The sequence below is a fragment of the Sparus aurata genome, chromosome 15, assembly GCF_900880675.1.
Source record: "Sparus aurata chromosome 15, fSpaAur1.1, whole genome shotgun sequence".
In the NCBI taxonomy this organism is placed as follows: Eukaryota; Metazoa; Chordata; class Actinopteri; order Spariformes; family Sparidae; genus Sparus; species Sparus aurata.
The window spans coordinates 27675326-27698371 of NC_044201.1; the positions used below are offsets into that span (position 1 = coordinate 27675326).

The 23046-nt window shown below is 43.6% G+C and overlaps 1 long non-coding RNA gene across 1 annotated transcript; it reads left to right on the forward strand.

Moving 5' to 3' along the window:
* The first annotated feature begins 18231 nt into the window (after positions 1-18231).
* LOC115597151 (uncharacterized) lies at positions 18232-18901 on the forward strand. The gene is made up of 2 exons (XR_003987032.1): positions 18232-18460; positions 18741-18901. It is a non-coding gene; the product is annotated as an uncharacterized LOC115597151 (long non-coding RNA).
* The last annotated feature ends 4145 nt before the right edge of the window (positions 18902-23046 follow it).

Consider the following 23046-nt stretch of genomic DNA (forward strand, 5'->3'; position numbering starts at 1 on the left):
CCCCCTGTTCCTCAGCAACCAAATCGCGTGGTTTGCCATATAATTTTGCGATTGGTTGGTGTGGTGCCTTTTTCCATCAACTGGAAAGGGGATGTTACATGTTTTTTTGCTTGCAAACACTTCCTGCTTGCAGACACTTTTGAGAGAGAAGCCCGTTTTATCGTCTCTTCCGCAGCAAACGTGATGGCAATGTTTGCGAAAAAGCGTGGCGTACATTATTTATCGCAACTCCGGTTTTACTTGGACTATCAACACAATTTAAAAACTGGTATATAGTTTGAAGGCCGCATCAACACATAAGTCGGAACCGAGACTCACGGAGGCTCCGTCTCGCTGCAACGTCATCTTAAATTGGTCACGTGATTTGGACGTGCAGGCGCGTTAATCGACCTCAGAGAGTTAATTACATTTAGAAGATTATTAGTCAGTACTACAGCTGAGCTACTTTTTCAGGAGTACCTCAAATTCTACAAAGTGGACCTGGCACAAAATTCAGTACAGACATTCATGATGCGTAGAGAATGTACCCCGACTATATAAGTCATTTCCTGACTTTCCCCTGAAGTTATATCGTGTAAATTATCCACACTATAGTTGCTCTTTTTGGTAAAAAGACCTATTGGACTAATGACAACTGAAGGTGATTTATCTTTGGGTTGTTGGCTTCACCTTCAGCACAGAATGCTGAGTCAAATCTTCCACTAAGTAGAAGCTGAGCTGTTGTACACACTGAGCTTCGCATGGCAGCAGCAATCCTAAATACTGCACAAAATAAAGTCAGTAAAGTGATTCTCGTGTGGCCAAATTACTGCAGCAGAACAAGAGTCTTGCTTGATGTAGCTGTAATAATTCTGCTCCTTGTACTAAAGGAGTTTAAGTGCACCATTTTTTCTCATTATTTCTTTTTTTTTTCACTTTCCTCTCAACTATATCCATTAATTCTACCTTTTTTCTCTACATCCCCATCTCGAGCCAACCTCTCCCTCCTCCTCTCTGCCACTTCTTGACCCTTCCATCAATCTGCCTACCTAACATTCACCCCACCCTCTGATTTCCTTTCAGCCTAAATCTAACTTACATGTGTCTCTCTGCTCCAGTCGCTCCCTCTCTTTGTCTTATTCCTTGGACAGAGTAGTGTGTGTGTGTGCGTGTGTGTTTGAGGGAGTTTAATGTCCACCCAAGTAATAAATTCTGGAGCAGCCGACTAATAAATTATTCAATTAGAGGACCGCCGTTTGGGTTGAGCAAAAGAGAAAGAGAGGGAGAAGTGATGGCGGAAGCATTGAGCTCAGAAAATGGAAAGGCAGAAAGACATAAAGGATTGAGACAGAGAAAAGGTGACGTGATTAAAGAGGTAAATAAACAGCAGGGGATTATCGCCTGGAGGCAACAGGTGGTGTGACCTCAGAGTGTGAAACAGATTGTCAGCTAGCTCGACGCTAATCGGCAGGAATGCGTCGCTATGAGACTGCATGATAAGAGAGAGACAGGGCATGAACCAACGATGTATCTGTTCTCATGGTTTCTCTTGATTATGTATCAGTTTTCAGACATTTCATAGGAAAGTTAAAGTTCTGTCAACTCTCTATGAAGTCATTTTGATGTTTTGCTGACCAATTTTAGTTCCTCCGTCTGTAGTAGTGCTCTTGATGATGAGATCTACGATGTTTCCACGGTAACAGTCGGCAACACCTGCTGACCAGCGGAACCGAATGACCCAAAAACAAAACGTGTAATTGGTGGTTTGTTACCATGTTGTGGAAGAGTAATGAGAAGGAACAGAGTTTGAGAGACTTGCAGTGACCTGTTTTCCAAATGCTTTCCGAGTCTTTTTGCTGGAGAGAACAGAGCTGAGCAGGTTTGACGTGGTTGCTTGATCAGCCGTGTTTTTAAGTTTGAAAAACGTCTTTGTCCATGACACAAATTTAGATCTGAAGTCTGACCATTAGTTTGATCTGAGCCTTACTCAAAGTCTTTGTGAAACGCGGCCTCGGATGTCTTTTTTTCCACGGCCATGATCCACAGTTCTTCCTGAGGCTCGACCCAGCAGGATATCTTTAATCCCTCCAGGTGGTTCTGGCTCTGCCCCCAGGGTCTCTTCCCACTTGTTCTGACCACAGTATTTCTAGGGAGACATCCAAAAAGCAATCCAGTACAGATGCTTGAACCACCTCACCTGGCTCCTCTCAATCTGAGGAAGCCACTGTCAACTACCAAGCTTCTGGATCTTTAATCAGACCCAAAGGGATCAATCCAGCTGAGCAGAGTCTGAGCTACAGAGTAAACTATGCCAACACAATTGTTTACATTTGCCTGAGAAATCCCACTGGTGTCTGTAGGAATGGACTCGAGCTAGATGGTGTTATTATGGAGCCACAACGTACGACTTGTTTTTTACAGTCGATGTTGGTTTCTTCTAACTTTGAGTTAACCCAACAATCGCGAATAGCTTTGACACAGCTGCAGTCGCTGCAACGTAATTCGTTTCGGGGCAACTCTGACTGTCAACCTTTTGTTATCCTGTTTTTGCCACTGACTGACAACATTACAGAAACTAATTCTTGTGGAGCTCGACCTTGTCGACCTATGTTAAGTAGTAAGATCCTTTTCGTAACCAGAAACTTTTTTCTGGCTACAAACTTTTTTCCAAAGCCATGGCTGAATATTTCCCGACCTTGCCAAGCTGTGTTTGTGCAAAACTAACTGCTGTTGTCAGATCACATAACTGATTTGAAAAAGCATTGTTTTTCTCTCACTGTTGTAAGTGTTGTTATCCGAGACATGCACAAACAATGTATTTAACTGTGTGATCTGGCAGATTTGTTGGTCATGGTACAATGAATATGGACTAAATGTGCTACTAATGTGCTTATATATGGGTAATTAGACTTCTTCATACTATTCACAGCCAACACTTAGCACACATAGTCTTTTTTTTTAAAGCACATTTAAGCTGCGTTGTGGTAAATCGCCCTGAAAGCCTCAGCAGGTATTCTATTGGAGGTGCAAATTCCGGTCGTTTTTGTTGCCCCTTGTTCTACGTTTTCTACCTTTCTAACCGGCCCCATAGGCACCGCACGTAATAAGATTCTGCAGGCGTTCCATCCTTTTCAATTTTTCATACAGTGCTAACAAAACCGGTATGAGCTGCTTTTTGTATAAATTTCAAGAAATTACCATGAGATCACACTGCGCTGCTTAAGATCTCTCCAGCTGTGACGGGTTTCTCCGGGTTATTTGTTCACTATCTCAAAGTGACGCAGGAAGCTTCTGCATTGTGTCTCACAGTTGGGTTCTAAGAGGGCTGCATTTCCCCTGCACAGCAAAGCCAGGTACAAAAAGCCTGTCAAAAGCAAAGGGAGAGAAGATGAGGGGAGGAAGAGGCGGAGAAGGGGGGAGAAAATGTGGGGGGGAAAGAAATGAAGAGGATGTAAGAGAGCGGAGAAGGGAGGCAGTTAAAAAACAGAGAGGTGGTATGAAAGAGAGACTGCACGGTGGGGGTGGATGGGTTCAGGCAATCTGCGAGAGGTCACACCTCCATCTCTCTGTTCATCTCTCTAAAGACGGACACGCGAGCGCCGAGATGGATGGGGAGGTATCAGTAAACGAGTGTGACAACTATCACGCCGTCTCCCCGTGTCTCAATAGGTCCAGAGTGACTCATCTGTCAGTAACAATCTGTAATGGAGTGTGTGTTTGATTGTGTGTTTATCTGTGTACGAGTGTGTTCGTGTGCACAGGTGACTATTAGGGGGGAAGACAGTTGCTCTCACACACACACACACACACACACACACACACACACACTTACAGGCTGATGCATTGAGCTGTTATGAGTCCTTGGTTTGACGTGATGTCCGGCCTCAATTTTCACCCTCTAGCTTTGGTGTCCATCATCGCAGTATCCTCTGTTTGTGAGTTGTGTGTGGGTGTGTGCTGGCGTTCGGGTGGCGGTGTTGTGGGATGCGTGCCTGTAATATTTGTGTGTCTGTTTGCGATAGTGGAGGTGGAATGAGGGCAGCCGGGAGGACGGGATGAGGAGCTGACAGCGGCTTGACAGAGAAAAAACACATCTCAAGGTGTGAGACGACTTAAAGGTTTTTCTGAAGCTCATAAGTCATTTCGAAGCACCCCGTGTGGCCACGTGGATAATCCATCTCATCCCTGTGGCCCGTATTTCTGCGGCCATTTTGTGTCTCGCTATGCAACCAGTGGATTTTAACTCAGACGCAATTCGGGAACGTGGATAGTGTCTGTTTGGGGGGAATTTGCTTGCGATATCAAAACAGCGTGCGGCTTCAAGCTGTAAATGGCTTCCCGGAGTAGAGAGTGCAAGGAATGACGTAACGCTGCATTGATCCACAAATAAAAGGATTTATTTGTTGTGTTTTGTCCGCGGACACCGTCAGCAGGGTGGATCCTTGTTTAATCACCGGAAGCTGGATCTAGAGAGCAGCCTGTTGCATGCAGGAGCTACTTGAAGAACTACTTAAGGAAAAATGAAAGAATTTAAAGAGCTAGCTGCTTCTGGTTTTGAAAAGTTTCCAGCTGATGTTCTGTTTAAAAAAAAATGTGACTGCCATGAAAATACGAAACTCGGTAGCTAAGTGTGCGTGTTTCCATTTACCATAATATCTCAATTCTAACAGATTAATTGATCAGTTTGGATGTTTTACTTACTCTATCTTCTACCGTCTAAGTTGTCTATTTCTGTTTCATGCTACAGTGGTTTGCAGGATTGTTAACTGAGTGGACGGATTATTTATGTATCCATTTTTTATATATTTATCTGTGTCAGAAGCTCAGTGGATGAGCCTCTGTATGCTGATGACTAAATGTAATTAAGCTTATTACTGTTATCAAGTCTAAATGTCAATATGGAGCAAGATCAGGGTGAAAAACATGGTTTTCATTGGTGCAGAAGTTTAAATCCGTGGAATAATGTATGTGGAACGATGTGTGATGTGTGAGTGATGACCACCCAGCGCTACTCCCCGTGTCCAACCCTCTGATAGAAACTATACAACGCATGTCCAACGTTATGCGGAACGGCGTCTGCAGCATTGTGTTTCGGCGCCGTAACAGAAAGCAGCATTGAAACTGGCTGTGCTGCATGCTGATCCGTGCCTCCCTGCGCTCCTCAGCACCTGGGCTTCTGACTTGACTGCCGCAGCGTTGTGCACAGACATGAAAGCACACACCTGCCACATTTCCATTGTAAGAGGGCGTTAAATCAATGCAAGCAGACAGAGCTCGTTGAATTTACATAGCAGAAGGCAGCGCACAGAATGGGGTGTGACTCGCAGAAAATCCGTGTGCGCGTGTGTGTGTGTTGCGGAGAGACATCTGACTGGGGAATACTCGCAGTTTGTATTGAGCTCATATCTTTCAGTCACTCCTTTATGAAGCAAACTGATGCAACGATATATCACCCCTTACAGCCGGGTATTGTTACACATGATCAAAAGCCTGCCCCTCTCTCTTTCTCTTAACTACCTCTTTCTTTTTTTCCCCTCCCTCCTCCTCCTCCTCCTCCTCCTCTCCCTCCGTCTCTTCTTTTCCCCTCACATTGATTCAGTTTATCCCTTTTACTCTCTCCATCTCAAACCCTCCCACTGCCTCCCCCCCTCCTCCTCCTCCTCCGTGAGTAATGGTAATCTCCCTGTAGTATAGTGTTGTCAGACTTTGATCAAAGGCGGGCCGCTCTCATTCACTCTGCTCCTCTCAGACCTCAGTAATACTCTGTGGACTTAATGAGTGCCGTGGACCTTGTTTGATAGACTGCTTCACACACATTTTACAGACATACTGTTCATTCATAGCTGACATGATGGCGCACACTGACTCTGCACGGGAGAGGCGTGATGCAAGATAAAATGCTGACTTTACTTTCAAAGAGAATGAGGCAACAATTAGCGCTCGCTTGCAGCGGTAATGAGAGATGATGTAGCCGCGCCTCATCGTCGTCCTCCGCTGTCCTCCAGAAACCTCATCCCGCCGGTGGAACACAGCATCCGAGGCAAAACCTGGGCTTGTTTTTGGATGAGAGTTGTGTGTATAAATACATGGATGCTCAAAAATTCAGCCAGCAGAACAGTGGAAATAGACAAGAGAAACCCTTTGATTACCACCATGTTGTATATACACAGTCATGTCTGGCCTGTCTGGGTTTATTCTGCAGGTGTCTGGGGAGTTTTCAATGAATTGCGAGCTGTATAACAATTCTCCATGAAGCTATTTGTGCACAGGTGGGAGTGGAATGGATTCGCATCCAAGCTGGCATGTCAGTATGAAGTAAACCTGCGATATAACACATAAACGTGAAGTGTTTTCTACTCCAGATTCATTAATATGCTCAGGCACAGGCTCACTCAGAGAATGGTAATTTGGAAAACCTTTGATAAATACCCCGGAGTAAGTGAGGTTAAGGGATATTAATCTTCTCTGATTGTCTTTGAAAAATCATGCGCTGAAGTAGATTTCTTCTCAAATTAAGTTGTAAATTGCATGTTGATATTTTGCAAACCTACAAATGGAACAAACACATTTTCATCCAACTCAATTTGACTGTCGCAGACACATTTCTCTGAAATAAAAACCTCATGTCGACACGGATGCCAGGCTAGAAGGTCGGGATCAGAGTAATTATCGTAACCAAAACAAAAACTGAAATGGTCACGTCGCTATTTTCTCCTCGCGTCCTTCCTATTATCCCTCCCGTTGTGTTTAGTGTGCTTCCCGTTTGCCTTCTGCATGTCTGCAGGCTCCGTGGTTTCCTCTACGTGTCTTCAATGTAGAAAGCCGTGCACACAGGGCGTCGCGTTGCCCCGCTCCTCATTTGCATAAAGTGGCTGGCTGCTTTATGCAAATCAGGGGCGTCCGATGTGACACGCCACCTTTGGAAACTCCTCAAATAGCATAAAATATGCACCCTGTCGAGTTAAAATGTTGAGAGATTCTGCAACTGTGACCACCTATAAGACCGGGAACACCGACTACCACTGCAAGCCTAATTTTAACAAGAACATCAATGTATGCACTTCACCTGTTTGTCCTTTTAGACGTGGTGGCTGGTTGATGTATATATAGTTAATCTGAAGGTGTGTATATAAGTAAATCATCACATTTCAGTTATTTCTGCCTGCAGGTTTCCAGCCTGCTTTATCAGTATGACCCTGCTACTTTTCATTAATCAATCCCACAGTGTGTATTGATTTGCCAGAGGTGGCTGACCCATCGAATGCTGTTAAATCACACACACACACACACACAGCAGCACCGTATACCTGACTTCCAGCTGTGATTTGAACAGGATTTTAGGCCACAAGCCCTTATTTTTCCCTTTGCTAGGCCTCGCTAAGAAATTGGGTTTCCTTCTTTTCTTTGTTTCCGTCTTTCTTCCCTCCATTCTCCTCTGTTTGTGTCTCCTTTCAGCGAGAGAAGTCAATTACAGTTGACACTGAAAAGATCAGACAAACGAAACCCTGAACTGCTGTTTGTTTTCTTCTAGTTAGATTCTATCTAACCAGTCTCTTACTCTGCAGACAGAAAAGCTTCCCTCTGTGCCAACCGGAGAATGACTCACATCATCAACCAGCTCTGTGTGTGTGTGTGTGTGTGTGTGTGTGTGTGTAGCATTGAAACGACTCTCCAATTCCTGGTAGATTACATTCGCAATTCTCTCCCTCCTTTCTTCTTTAATAAAAGAGAGCTGCGAACACAGTGTATGCAGTGTTGAATTAGAAAGCCCTTCATGACAGCACGTGTGTCAATTTAGTTTCGCGTCACTTCATGCGTTTCATGGTGTTTCATGGTGTTTCATGGTGTATTAGTGTGCTACGTCACGCTCATCTTGACGTCAGCCGCCAATAATAGCTGCTCTTAGAAATAATTTGTGTCACAACAGCACAGATAAGGTAAATATTCATGCATTTATATGGACGGATGAGCGTCACAGCATGCTTGTGACAGGGAACAGCAATCTCCCAACAGCCTAGCTTAGCATAATGGCAGAAAGCCGTGGGAGACAGTTAGCCTGGCTCTGTGCAAAGTTATTAACATGCCAAACCTTTTAGACCTTTGTCTCCTGTTTCATCATCATCCAGTCATTACAGCTCCTGACTCCACTCCACACACACACACACACACACACACACACAATACTCTGTTCGCCTTTTGTGTCCTACAAACGTGTCATTCACCATCATTGTCAAAGTCACGTCAGTATCACATGCCGTCTCTCCTCTACAGCCATATCAGTATAACCTGCCTGTCCTCCCACTCTCGTTATATGAAAGTGTCCGGTGGGAGTGCAGCAGCACAACCTTCATCCACTATCGAGGGCTCGTTTCCGTCAGCAGACAGAAAAGGTCTCAGTGCTTCTTGTGTACACATAGACAGAGATAAACACAGAGTGCACACAGGTCACTACATTATGAATTAGCATGAATCCGTCAGAGTAAATTAGACTTTGTGACTGCCTTTATGATTCAATTAGCATACCGTGTTTCAAGTACATTTATATCAGCTGTTTCGTGAAAACAGAAGACGTTAAAAAGAATAACAAAATTCAAATTGTGCATTTAATCCCATAAAAATGAAATAATTGGTCATTTGGTTGCCAGATTTACAAGGAAACTAAACTGTCTAGGTGAATTAACAACCCTCGTTTTGAGTTTCTGTTTTAGTTCTTTTTTGTAATCGTGTGCTTAGTGTAAAATACCATATAATTCTATAAACATTTATGGATGAATATTTACATGTTGCCAAAGAAGAATTGTATTATTCTTATTACTTGTGGTGCCCCCACTTGATAAAACTCACCTTGGTGAAAAAAAAAAATTGTAGAGAACTGTGTATATTTTGGTAGTTTTGTTTCAGAGGTCAGTGACGATGCCTCAGATATTTCAAACTGTGCCTGGTCGGGATTCTCACGGACAGCAGCCGATAATAAAGTATTATCTGATAGCCTCTCTAGCCTGTTATGGAGTAGCTGAGAGGCTTTCACAATAAAAGTCCTGCAACTAAATAAGATCACAGGGTTGTTTCTCCACTCAGACTGTCCTTGTGTGAGATATTTAGAGAGCGAATCAAAACCCCTGCCAGTCGAAGTTACCCTTGATGAATTGTCGGTTGTCCACGTGAACTGAAAAAAGCACTTTAACCATACTTCACGCTGGTTGGTTTTTTCTGTCAAAATGTTCTTCCATTTTAAAACACGATTGCTTAAATAGATGTTATAACTTTTCAACACGTCCTTGTACTTTAACAACAGAATTAGTTTAATTTGCTAATGACTCACCAAACATTGTATACAACCATTGGAAAGCGTCAGATGTACAGAACTGCACCTTCATCGTTACGTTTAATGTTGAGGGGTTAAAGTGAAACTCTCGTTAGAAAGCAACCGAGGCTTTATTTGTGATTGAATATGAGTCTAACAGGAAGGCTTGAGGAGTGGTCCACCACAACTCTCCTGCCTGTTAGGTCGCACTCGGGGATCGACTCTTTTTGTCTGCCATGACGGCAGCACGCTAGAGATACAGCTGCTAACGTGAGTTGTTCAAAAACCTTCTTTTTAGTAAACTCTGTGTACACAAACAATGTTCTCAATGCTCGTGTTCATGTGTAGAGACCCTGGTGATACTACGAGCAAAGTTTCATGTTGTGTCGAGTCTTCTTGGTGTTGTTGTAGCAATTTTGATGCTAGCATAAAAGTGCCCTCGCACTCTAGCTTGCCCAAAAATGAAACTACGGTAAATCTTAAAAGTGCTTCTTTCGTTGTAATTATGCTTTTACACGAAGGTTTGACTCATATTCAATCACAAATAAAGCCTTGGATGCTTTCTGGCGAGAGTTTCACTTTAAGACACCAAAACTACTTGGTTAAAGTTTAGAAATGAATTGTGACTTTAAAAGAAGTTAATTGAGTTACGTACATTGAGTTATGTTACGTTCATGAGCATTTATACATGTGATGCTGTGTTGCTGGCAGTGTTGAGAGCTCACAGCTGTGTCTGTGTCTGTGTCTGTGGCGCCTCCATACACACTTACGTGAACGACTCGGTTTCAGAATGGCAGCTTCTCCCACCAGGCATTCGGACATGGAGCCTGTTTCCTCTCTCTACCCCAGAGACACTGCGGAGAAGAGCAGCAGCAGCCGGCTGTTCAGGAGGGACTGCGACAACTGAAGAGGTTGATGTGTTTACTGGGGAAACTACACTACATATACAGAAACTCCTCAGCAGAGTTAAAAGAAATCCCGCTTTGTGAGAATGGAAAACATATATTTGCATAAAACATTGCTTTTAATTCAACAAGGGAGTGCTTCCACTGCCACACACACACACACACACACACACACGCTGTCAGCTGAGTTAAGAGGAAATGTTAAAGACCGTTGGCATTGAACACAGCTTGTCCACACACATGTGGCATCTGGCTGGAGGCTGTCATGTGACGTGAGGGTGACGAGTTGTAGAAGTCTGACACACGAGGGAGCAAACAATGCACACTGATGACTGTACACACACACACACACACACACACATATTCAAAGTGACAGATGTAATTCAAAGCCGATCAGACACACACACGTTGATCTCTGATTCATTAGAGATCTGCTGGCAGGTCTCAAGCAGAACAAGTAAGACGACTGCTGCCACTGGCATCCTAAACAGCCACACACACACACAGAGACACACACACACACGCACGCACTTTGTATACCCTACTTAGTCTGAGTCGTGCACAGAGTAAAGTCTGTTAGATGTCTGTCAAAAATGCCTGGAGGAGATGCCTGCACACACACACAGATGCTGACAGAGATTGATTGGATGAGAGGAGGAAGGCTGTAAGTGTGTGTGACATCAGAGATCACCTAGGAGATGGCGAGACCAGGCACACACACACACACACACACACACACACACACACACACAGATCGACAAGAACCAGAGCAGAGCTGTGCCAAGGCAAATGAACCCGTCTGAAATGCAATTCCCGTGGTCTTATAAACACACACACTCAGACACACAAACAAACACACACACATACACACCAACAGGCCAGCTGAGCAGTCCCTGCTTTCTCATTACTGCAGATGGATAGTTAGATGGATAGATGGAGGGAGGGGAGGAGCGAGGGAGCGAAGGAGAGTGATGGAGGGTAGCAACTAAAGACAAGAGGGAGAGGATGAAAGGAAGGAGGCGAAGGGAGGAAAAGGAATGGATAAAGGACGGAGGAACGGGAGGGAGGAAGGTAACGATACGAGACTGAAGAGAGGGGAGAAGCCAGGTGGGACCTGCAGACGATAGAGGGAGGGAGGGATGAGAAGATGATGTGAGATTGTGTTGAGAGCTATATTAGACAGAGCAGGGTGGCTGGCTATATGGCAGGGGAAATTGGTGTGTGTGTGTGTGTGTGTGTAGTGTATGTTTGTGTGTTTTGCTCTGGTGGTGGAAATTGGTGTCGGCAGGACCTCAAATGGCTGTTTTCCTGCCTGACAGAAGATAAGAGAGAGGAAAAAAAAACGCACAAACAAGGTAGCAATATCGCAGGAGAGAAGAGGGAGAGCAGAAGGGAGAGAGAGAGAGAGAGGGAGGGGGAGAGGAAAGGTAACAGATGAAGAGGAAGAAAAAGAAAACAGCTAGCGAGGAGGTGTGGGAGTGGAAGTCGGGGGAGATGGAGAAGAGAGATGTGGAGACGAAAGGAGAGGAGAAGGAGTTTTTAAAAAGTTATTGAACTCCTGGGCAGAACACACCGGATGAGCAGAGGTGCAATCTGAATGCTGCACATGGGGAAACACCTGTACCCACAATAATAACTTACTGTAATAACCAGCAGGTCTTCAGTTATCTGCTCACAACCCACACCATGCACTCTGTTCTTCCTAAAAATCCAGATGGCTGGTTTAACCGGCCGTGATATAAAGTTAATCAGCACTTTTTTTTTTCTCCTTCTGATAGAGCGGCTAGGTCCAGAAAAGAAATAGAAGAAACTCTCTCTCACAAACCCTTAAAATACATCCGTAATAAAAAAAACAGCTAATATGTGAGTCCCCAGACACAGAAAACCGATATTAAAGAATTAGCAGTAATGAAGGCCAACTGTTGCATCGCCTCCAAAACACTGCAAAGACTACAGCTGAATGCCAACGTCTGCATCAGAAAGAAGTCTGCGGTGGTCTGTATTCGTCTTTCAAGAAGGGGAACCTCGCCAACCGGGTTTTCAGTTGCGGTGGCTCAGCTCTCATAACATTTCTCAATTACAACTTAGCCTTTCTTACATTGCTTTTGAGCTTTCGAGCTCTTACATATTGACGAACAGCAGAGACGTCGACACAGATATAAACCGCTAAACGAGGAACAGAAGGGGGCTAATGTTAGCATGGCTAGAGCCGACGCTGAGAGCTACTCAGACATCCGACGTCCAGTCTGTGTTTTTTAAAGAGAAACCAAACAAACTGAGGGAACTCATGGATAATACAGGCTCAAGGGTCTTTCCAACAGCCAATCAGAGTCATTTCTTTCATCAATTCAGTACACTCTGTCGGCCAAAAAGCACTGCGAAAACCAGGATCACGGGTTCTCACCAACAGCCCAATGGTGGACCAAGGATACTGGTTGGATCAAGGCTCAGCTGCTCTTTCATACATTTCAGGATCCAGTGTCACAAAGAATAAATATAGTATTTATTATTAAGCATATAAAACTAATCAAAGGTCAATACCTGTGCAAGGAACACCAGCAGCCTTTCAGGGTAGAATAAGACCAAAACCCACAGTCCACCTGAACATTTTAATCCCTGCCAGAGAGCACAGATTGAAGACTTTAACGCAGGTGTGTTGGAGCGCCTCACCGCAGCTTTAAACTTGTCTCAGTCGGGGGCTGAAAGGGGCAAAAATGTCCTTTCCCCTCCTGCCAGTCGCCAACAGCAGCACTGACAGTGAAGGGAAGCTGTAGTCATACTCATCAGTCAGACAGAGCACCTGTTCTCTGCCATAGCTCTCAGGGTCCGGCCATCTGAAGAGTCCAAGACCTCGCAAAGTAGCACAGAGGCTCATGATACAGCAATAACCCAGGAATCTCAACGGGCCTCAAAAACCCGACATGCCTGCAGGACCAGGCTGTAGAACGGTGACAGAACCATCAGATCCACCTGCTCAGCCTAAAGAGGAACAAGTGTTTTTCATAAATCAGCCATCCATCCCCCTCAGCAGCAACCAGGCCAGGTCCAACAGCTACAACCAGCGCCATAAAGATGTCTGTGGGCAGTTTGACGATGACGTTGTCGTATGTCCCTGCACGACTTTAACCAGAGGCTGTTCAAGAACAACTACCCCGACCAGAGGACGTTCATGGAGGCCCACTGCAACTATGTTTTCAGTGCAAATAAAACAACTCTTGTGTTTGATTTTTGTTTATTTCTGGATGATTGTTGCTGCAGCCAAGAGTTTTACGGTTGTTATGGCCAGCAGCAGATAGTAAAGTATTAGCTGATATCCTCTCTGGTCTGAGAGGGAGTAGCTGAAAGGTTTTCACAATAACAGTCTTGCAAGAAAACACTCCTGGAATCTGAATCGTCTGTGTTTACTGATGCAGAGCAGACCTTTTCTTCTAGTCCTGTGGAAACATTGACATCATCTGCGTATGTAGGCGAGACGTGGAGCAGTTTCTTCAGCATCTTGATCAAATTTTACACGTCACACAATGGTCCAAACCAGTGGTGCGCTACCTCAAAGTTAAATACTTGTGCTTTGAGACTGTAGGTCGGGTCAGCTGCCATCCCAAAGCATTGGTATTTGACGAGTTGGGGATTTCTTGCAACCTTTAAAAATCTGCTTTGAATCCTTTTTTATCATCCCTCTGCTACACCTTAAATAGATTCTTCTCAGGGAACAGCAGATCTAAACGATATTTTTTAGGTTTTCAAGAAAAACAAAAAGGAAAAAAAAAAATATTCCTTTAGTGTCATCATACAGACTTTTTATACCGACACAAAAACTATGAACACCTTACACGCCAAGATGTTGACTGTTGACTGTCCAGGTTGTGTTCAGCTCTTCTGTTTCAGTATGGAGGGACAGACTGTGGTCTGTACGAGAGGTCAGGGGTCAGATCAGATCCCAAGATGCTTTGTGGCAAGGAGCCACAACGAAATGCTGCCCTGTGTTTTCCTCCCTGTCAGCCTCTCTCTGGCTTCAGTCTCACCTTACAAGTTGACCCTTGTCTCGGCACGGTGAAGACACACAAACACACACACACATACACACACACACACACACACACACAGTGAACATCTATTAAAAGCGGCATAGGTGTGCTGGCAAACGTTCATTCATCTTAGTGATTTCCTTTTGTTTAAGCATACGAGTGTGTTTGGTTTGTATGTGTGTGATTCGGGACTACAGCGGTCAACGCATTGATTTTTTTGAGGATGTTGGAAACAAAGCAGCTTCTTGAATAATGACACACACTTCACATTAGCGAGCTTCGAAAATCTTTCACTGAAGACCCGGCGACACATTTTAACACTGACAAGGCTAATGGGTTAGCAAACAAGGTTAAACCTGCTCCACTTCAAATACATTAGAAAACCAAAGAAAAAACCTTGCTCGTGGCATTTATCACAACTACTTACCCAGCTGCTTTGTGTCACATAACAGTAAGCGGCAGATAGTGGTGGTTTGTCAGCAGGATTACATAAAAAGGGAACTAAAAAGGGAAAATAATCTGGCATATTATTGTGGCTGGTATGTATGAGTGAGTACAGTCTGATGCAGAATCGAAATAGAAATCCAGATCCAGCAGATTTAGATGTGTTTTATTTTTAAAATTGAGATTCAAGCTTGATTGAAATAAAGGGGACTGTTGGGCATTAGCAGAGGTATGCCCTCTACTGAGTCTCATTCTAGTTATTAAATATGACGGACAAAGTTCAGTTATTCAGTTCAGTGAGTAATCATTTATTTTATTCTGTAACAATGCTGCAAAATGTCTTTAATCAACAGCACACAGATTTACCAGTGCACACTAAACACATAACAACAATTGTTCATTATTTTATTTAAGTGTCTAAGACAGCAGTTAGAGTTTCAGACCCCTGATGTTAGTAGTCATTGAATGCATCATAGCTCCTTTGCTGATGTGAAGTGAATTATACAAATCGTCTTAATTAAACAAAATAAAATACATCATTATTGGTCCATGCCCTCCAGAATGGCAGAAGCTCGCTGTCAACAGGAAGACATTTGTTTGTGGCTTCCAGAACTACTGTAAAAAAAAAATTAAAAAAAAACTGTGTTACAAACAGCAGCCTTTGTTTTGTTTACCCATCCATTTACCAACGCATACTAAGCGCATTAGTATCAACTCACTTCCTCGTTTGCTCCCCTAAAGCGAAGGTAAAGAGAGAATGAACAAATATCTTTAAAGTCCAACGAAGACTTGTGCCTCGGTCAGTAATTGCATTGAGATTGCATGAGCGGAAAGGTTCATTTAAAAAATACAAAGCGGAAAAAGAGACGTAAACACGACACCTGAGAAAATTCAGCCGGCTTGTTCAGCTCGTCTCTTTTGTTCCTCATAGCACTCTGCTATGTTATCCAAATTGATTTTTGTCCCAGCCACCATTCCCCACCTCTGCTGAAAGCAACACAGCCCGCCTTTAAAAAACAGACATCCATATGTAATGGCTGCAGGGCTGGAGGAAAAAGAAGAGGAGAAATTGGCGCTTTCCCTCCTTTTCAGCGGTGGGCAGATTGCCCTTCACAGTCTAATGAGTTCTGAAGGAGTTGAACATAAAATGGAGGGAGAGACATTCACAGGCCAGCAGGCTGACTCATAAATAACACACCTGAGAGCAGAGGAGGGTGGAGGGGAGACGGAGAGGGTGGTGGGGGGGTGCAGAGATAGGGAACCTTTAAAAGCAGTGCAATACGGTATATACACCAATGCACACAAAAGCAAAAGCCTGTTCTATAAAAGTGGAAAAGGGGAGGGGAAGAAAAACTCCTAAACAACTTTAAAGTCGCAGTGTGTAAGATCTAGGTGCAGAAATGGAAAATGTCATTCCCAATTATGGTTAAATTAGTACATAAACATCTGAAAATAAATGGTGAATTAGTCTTTTATGCTCAAAGGGAGCTGATCTTCTTCCAAGGAGTCCACCATGTTGCACCACCCTGGTTCTGCAGTAACCCAGAACAGAGAAACCAAACACTGGCTACATAGTTTTGCATTCCCCGTATCTGCTGTGGCTTCTTGTCCCCGGGATCATAGTCCTGGGCCAAGTCTCTGTAAATCACCTCTGTACTCTAGCCACTGTCTCCAGCATGAACTCCATCGTCCTTGTAGGCTGACAGCTGAACTTGGTCCTATTGAGCCCCACTGCCCATGTTGATGGGTCCAAGGTCTCCGTCCAGGCAAACTCTAGGACCAACAATGACGAGCTGCAGCCAAAGAAAGCTACCAAAGAGCAGCAGTTCCCCAATATCGAACATACTGTACATCTTGTAGAAGCTGGCATTGATTACATTGGACATGCCAGCTTGGACGCTACCAATACTACTCTCTCCAGCATAACTTCTGACCCACATTTTGGCCAATAAGGGGCAGAGGCACTCCATGAAAAGCTGATGGGCACACAGCTGTGACATAATGCATGTACCTCCTCATACTGTTATAATGGCTAACATGACATTTACAGCATTCATTTGGGGATCAGGTTATTGTCCACCTGAAGATTGGAAATTCAATATTTGCTCACCAATTGGTTTAACTCCTGAGGGAAATATCTGGCTCATCGGCTGCTAAATTCTCTACTTTTTTCAACCAGCTATTCTCTACAGTTAGTGCTGGTAAGTTTGCATTTATAGTGAGATTCTGGCTGTCATTATAAAAGGCCCAAAGCCAATATATCTGTAAAACCAACACAATGTGTTAACGTAGGTTTAAAATACCACAGTTTTCTACATTTCCTTTGCATTTTTGAGGTACAGGGTTCTTACCAAGGGCAGAGTTGATATTCAACGAGCTGCAATAATGTGGAAGAAGACATAAAGATGGACGGATACGTCTGAATGCACATAGATGCATTTAAATAGGAGACACCTGTGTGCATGCAGAGCAAACAGGGAGAGAATGGGAGGCAGGGGAGCAGTGGTATTTCCATAAGTAGTTTGTCTACATGGATGCACACAAATGCATGTTCTTATGCATGAACACAGAGGGGGGGAAAGAGAGACAGACAGTCAGAGGCAGAGCGTGGAAATGGCCCTGCATATGCTCGGTAGTTTACATATAGCCAGAAGGCCCGAGAATCACTGAGGCAGAGAGAGCAGCAGACAGCAGGACAGACTGAGGAGGAACACGACGCTGCATACAAACACTCAGCAAAAACTCTGAGCGAGCAGAGAAAGTAGAGACTGGATTCATTTTAAAGGTCGGCAGAAAAACTTTAAAATCCAAATAAAGTTAAATAGCTTTTGTCTGCGCCATCCAACAGTACACATCTGCTCTCTGAACAACCAAACCCCCAGAGAGGGTGGCAGTAAAGGGCTTCAAAACACAGACATGATATTTCTTTATGATATCAGGGTTTTCTAAGGTTCAGTTTTCAATTTTATCTTGTCACACTGCTGTGCTGATGCTCTGGTTCAGTTCAGGCACAAAATCCCATTGGCTAGGGTTAGTAAATGATCCTGATTTGGCTCAGAATAGCTGCTTTGTCACCACAAAACACAGCTGGAAATGTCCTGGCATCTCACTGAAAATATTTAGTTTTGTCTTGGAAAATGTGGCTGGAAATTACGGAAGAGGATTAGGACCACATGTGAATTTTTTTTTTTGTTCTGACTTTAAAGTCAGAATTCTGAGATTAAAGTCAGAATTCTGAGATTAAAGTCAGAATTCTGACTTTTTTCTCAGAATTCTGAGAAAAAAGTCAGAATTCTGAGATTAAAGTCAGAATTCTGAGAATAAAGTCAGAAGTCTGCACATGAAAAAAAATTTTGAGTTCTGACTTTAATCTCAGAATTCTGACTTTTTTCTCAGAATTCTGACTTTAATCTCAGAATTCTGACTTTTTTCTCAGAATTCTGATTTTTTTTCCTCAGAATTCTGACTTTAATCTCAGAATTCTGAGAAAAAAGTCAGAATTCTGGCTTTAATCTCAGAATTCTGACTTTTTTCTCAGAATTCTGACTTTAAAGTCAGAACTAAAAAAAAAATTCACATGTGGCCTTAATCCTCTTCCGTAGGAAATATCTCAATGTATCAACTAACATATCCACTTTGGTCACCAGAAACACCACTGGAAATGTCCAGAAGACTCTTCAAATATGTGTTGTTTTTTTTCCTCTATTATCATCGTTGGAAATATCCATATGTGTCGTCAAAAACAACCAGCTCATCCACCAAAAACAACATCTGAAGTGTCCCGATGTTTCTTCAAACATCAGGTTGGCCTCAAATAGGCTGGAGGTGTCCCAGTTTTGTCACTACAAAACATGGATGGAAATTTTCCTGATGTCTTTTAAAAAATATCTGTTTTTGTTGGCATGAACACAAATGTGGGGTGGAAACACCTGGTTTACTGCCTCAAACACGGATCCAAATGTCCTGATGTCTTTTTAACACTTACAAATAGTTGAATTACCATCTCGAAACTGCACTTACTTGATTAGCTGCCCTCTCGACCAGCTGCCATCGAAAAGTGATTCTACAGAGCTGTGATTTCAGTTCCAGGACTGGATGTGAGAGCCTACAGTGAAGACGGAGCAGCAGCGAGTCAGCTCGCAACATCAGCACAGCCTGTGTTTCAAACGCCTGTCACTTTGTTTTCTCCTCAAGCTCTGTGACAGTCACACATTTGTTAACACCAATTAAACAAATCCAATCAATTTTTCATTCGCATTGTTCTGTTTTGATCGTCTCGACAGTGTGCACTTACTAAACATGCCTGCGTGCATGTTGCAGCTTGAGTAAAGCATGTTAATATTCATGCTGTGTTTTCTGTAAACACAGAACTAAACATGCATTAAATCAGACTAATTATTTCTGCAACACCTTTGAATCTTGACTAGCCCAGTTGTTAGATAAGATGGTGGCAGTTGGGGTATCAGCAAATCACTGACAGTCTTACATTTTTCATATCATTTCATATTTATGACTGGACCTTCACATGGGGAGGTAAAAGGGATGGTAGTGACAACACAGACGAGAAGACTTGGTATTTTTTTGGGGAGACCTTGGGAGAATTTCCAGCTTTTATAGCAACTAAAGCAGGTATTTTAAGCCAAAACATGATCTCTTCTTAAGCCTAGCCAGGTGGTTTTTGTGCTTAAACCTTACCCAGACACAATCACAACACTGACAAGAGACAAAATTGAAAGCTGAACCAAAAAAAGCGTAAAGTTTAAACATAGCCATGCAGACCGAGAGGCTCGTCTGCAGGATTTGGTGATGCACATCGGTTTTATAGTTGGAACAATGACAATTACATAAATGCAGCTAAGATGCAGCAGGAGTACTCTTCCTCATGCATATTTTTAGTTTGTGTCTCAGCTCCCTGCTTAAAAAAAAAGACAGTTCATGTATTGTACAAAAGCCTGAAAAGGTCATGTCAAAATTCTGCCAAAGTCAAACCCATTCTGAACTTTTGTTTTTTTATTCAGTTCTTACTTTTCAACCCGTCTTATGATGACGCTGAGAATATTCTAAACAGTGTTAAACAGCAGCTGTTCAGTAACTTGGTTACACTTGTTTGTTTAACATGAAAAGACTTTGAGTATTTTCTGTTTAACACGCGTGTTTTACACACCAAATAGGACGACACTCCATATTTTCTATCTGTTGTTGTGACAAACAGGATGCACGCAGACGCAATCAGCCGTGACAGGAATTGATTTAGATGTTTTCACCTCACATCCACACAGTCAATTAAATATAAAGCTACGGCAGGAATATATAAACCGCCACACGTCTTATTACCAACGCTCTGTGCATTGAGGGCTATAACAGCTTTTGTCAACAAAAGTATAAAAAGTGAATATAAAAACTGAAATACAGACAGTGGAGAATGGACTCTGTCTGCAAATTACCTAATTATTCACCATTATTCATTAAATAAAGAACTCTGTTTCTAAATGACCGCAGAGGGAACATTTATAGTAAGGAAGAGCAGAGGAGCTGCTGTTAGAACACAACGTACTCCTGCAATAAATCCTTTTACATTTCATCTCATATTATAAATGAAAAAAATATTTTTTTTTGTATGTTTCTGTAATGGTGTCAGTGCAACTAAACAAATAAAGTAAATGGTCCACCAGCTCTCATAATCAACCCTCCTTTCTGTCCCTTTTGAGTGAAAGGGAAGCAGTTAATGGCCTCTCCAGCTGCCCTCCATGCTTCCCTTTTCTCTGCCGCAGCGGTCACAAAAAAAAGCCGGGTGAAAAGAGAGAATCAGCACTCAAATGTGTTTCCTACTCGCCTGGCCACAAAAGGCTGTGTGACATGAATTCAGGGGAAAAGGTTGAAATGACTCGGGAAAATATCTGCAGTAAAAAAAAAGAAAAAAACAACGCTGCTCGGAAACTGGCGAGTGGCTCGGTGCTTTTACTGGTTTTCACACGAAAAAGGCTGGACTGCGCTCGCTGCAGCAACCGAACTGGAGACACAGTACAAAACATGATAGTGATGGGTTTGTCGTATTGTGTAAGATGCTTTGCATCCTCTATTTTTCAAAGAAAAGGATGAGCGAGGGTGTTTTTTATCTATTTATGTTATTGGAGTCGGTGTTTTAATTCATAGTAAAAGCTTTTAAATGACTATATATAACAAGGGGCTTTTATTTGGAAGAAGTTCTAGGAAATAAAACGTGTTTTTTAACTGAATTAGCTGAGCCACACTGTCAGCGTTGATGAACTGCAGGGATCAGGACAAGCACATCATTAGTTTAAGACACACCTTTGAAGCAGGTAGCCCAGCTGTGGTGGAAATGCAAATGAAAAACAGTGCTGTTATTCATGCTGAGTGGTATTTTTGAATCATTTAAAGTGTTTATAGGAGGTAAATAATATTTAAAGGGATATTCCGGTGTAAGTTTAATCCATGGTCTAAACACCAAACTTCAGCAACAGTACAAATAGGGTCTCAGCACATAGTCCGGGGCATCTAACCTCCGCTAGCTTAGCTGGATTTCTACTGAAAAGCTGACTAAATTTACCACTCTTCTGCAGCAGCTTGTGTATGTATGATTATGACTCCATGGAAAAGCAATCAAAGTTCATATGTGTCTTACCTGCCAGTTTATAACAGTTATTATCAAGAGCTGACAGGGAAAAGAACAGAATTGAGCATTTCTAACCGCACTCGGTAATCGTCGCGTCGGGACTTCCCCGACCCGGAAGCTGATGGAGGAGAGTTGAACTCTGTTTTTAGCTTCCCAATAGAAATCTAGCTAAGCTAGCTGGAGGTTAGATGCCCCGGACTATGTGCTGAGACCCTATTTGTACTGTTGCTGAAGTTTGGTGCTGTTCTGAGCATTATTTGTGGCTTTTTGGTGGCGGTTTATATTTGGATCCATTTACTGCAGTGTATTGTTGTCGTGCGGTCGTTTCTGAGGTTGATAAAACTCCGTATATTAGCGGTCTGCTAACTTGATCTCTCGAGGGGGAGTCTAACACAGTTTCACGGTGTGTTAGACCATGGATTAAACTTACACCGGAATATCCCTTTAAAATGTACTTTCAAACATACACATCCATGTCTAACCTTTGGTAACCTGTGAACTAAACAATCCCCCCAGCAAGTGTCGCCTGCGTCAACCAGGAAGTAACCAAACTGACCAACCAGTAGAGTCAACTGTTCTACCGCAACGATTGGCTTTTTATGGGTAAAGGTTAAGACATGGTGGTGGACTGACAGGTAGGTAGGGTGTGTGTGTGTGTGTGTGTGTGCTGGCTGACCAGCTGACTGAAAAAGAGGTCAGGGAAAGAGGAAAGATCCGAGATGGCGAGCGGAGGAAGGGCTTGCAGGATTTGCTGTAAGTGGGTCATGTGGTAGATTGACAGGAGGCGGCGGGGGCGACGGGGAAGGGCTGACGTACGAGAGATCGGAGGGGAGGTGAAGTGACAGGCAGGGGGGGTTTCCGAGAGTGGCTGGAGGAAGGTGGGCAGAGGCTGATAGAGAAGGACTTGAGGGGTGAAAGCAGAATGGGAGGAGAGGAGATGGAAAGGTGACAGGTATACTTGGGGGGTTGACAAGGTTGGATGAGGGTGAGGGAGGGAGAAAATGACAGAAAGGGGCTACAGGGGGTGAAGCAGCAAGAGGAGAGTTGATGGGGGAGGAAGGTGACAGGGAGGAAGAGTAGCAGGTGGGAGGATTACAGGAGGTCAGAAGGAAAGGTTGCGGAGAAAGGTCGGGTGGGGGGGGTGATGGGAGCAGGAGAGGAACGCTCCGGCTCCAGCTGCGACACGCTTCACCTCCTGTGATCTCTGTTCCTCCCCCAGCTACCAGGTGTGTTTGTGTGTATGTGTGTGTGTCGGGGAGCAGTGACGGAGCATCAGACAGGAAGTAAAGGCCTCCCAGGACGCTTGCCCTATCGTAGCACTAGTGGTTTCCAGGCGGTGTAGCGCTCGGAGGCCTCTCCCAGAGTGACGGGCCTCAGAAGCAACCTTTCCACCGGGCCGCCTGTCAGTCAACGTTATCTCCTCCAACTGACGCCAAGAGGAAGACTCGGGAAAAAATCGTGAGCTCCTTTTTATTGAGCAAACAGGATGCCTTCAAAGTCTTTTTTATTTTATTTTTTTTCTGGCACCTCATCAAAGCAAACCATGATGTCTATTTCAACATGCTGAGATGGGGCAAGTACCACATAACAGGCAGGTCTGGCAGAAATTGAAGTTGGCACCGCTGGCACAGAACCAGCGCTGGCATAAGGCAGACAGTTTTTGCCAAGCATGAGCCAGATGTGGCTGTGATGTCTTTCTCAAATGAAGAATAAGATGTTGGCCAAGTAATCAGCAATCAGGTGTGAGTCTGTAAT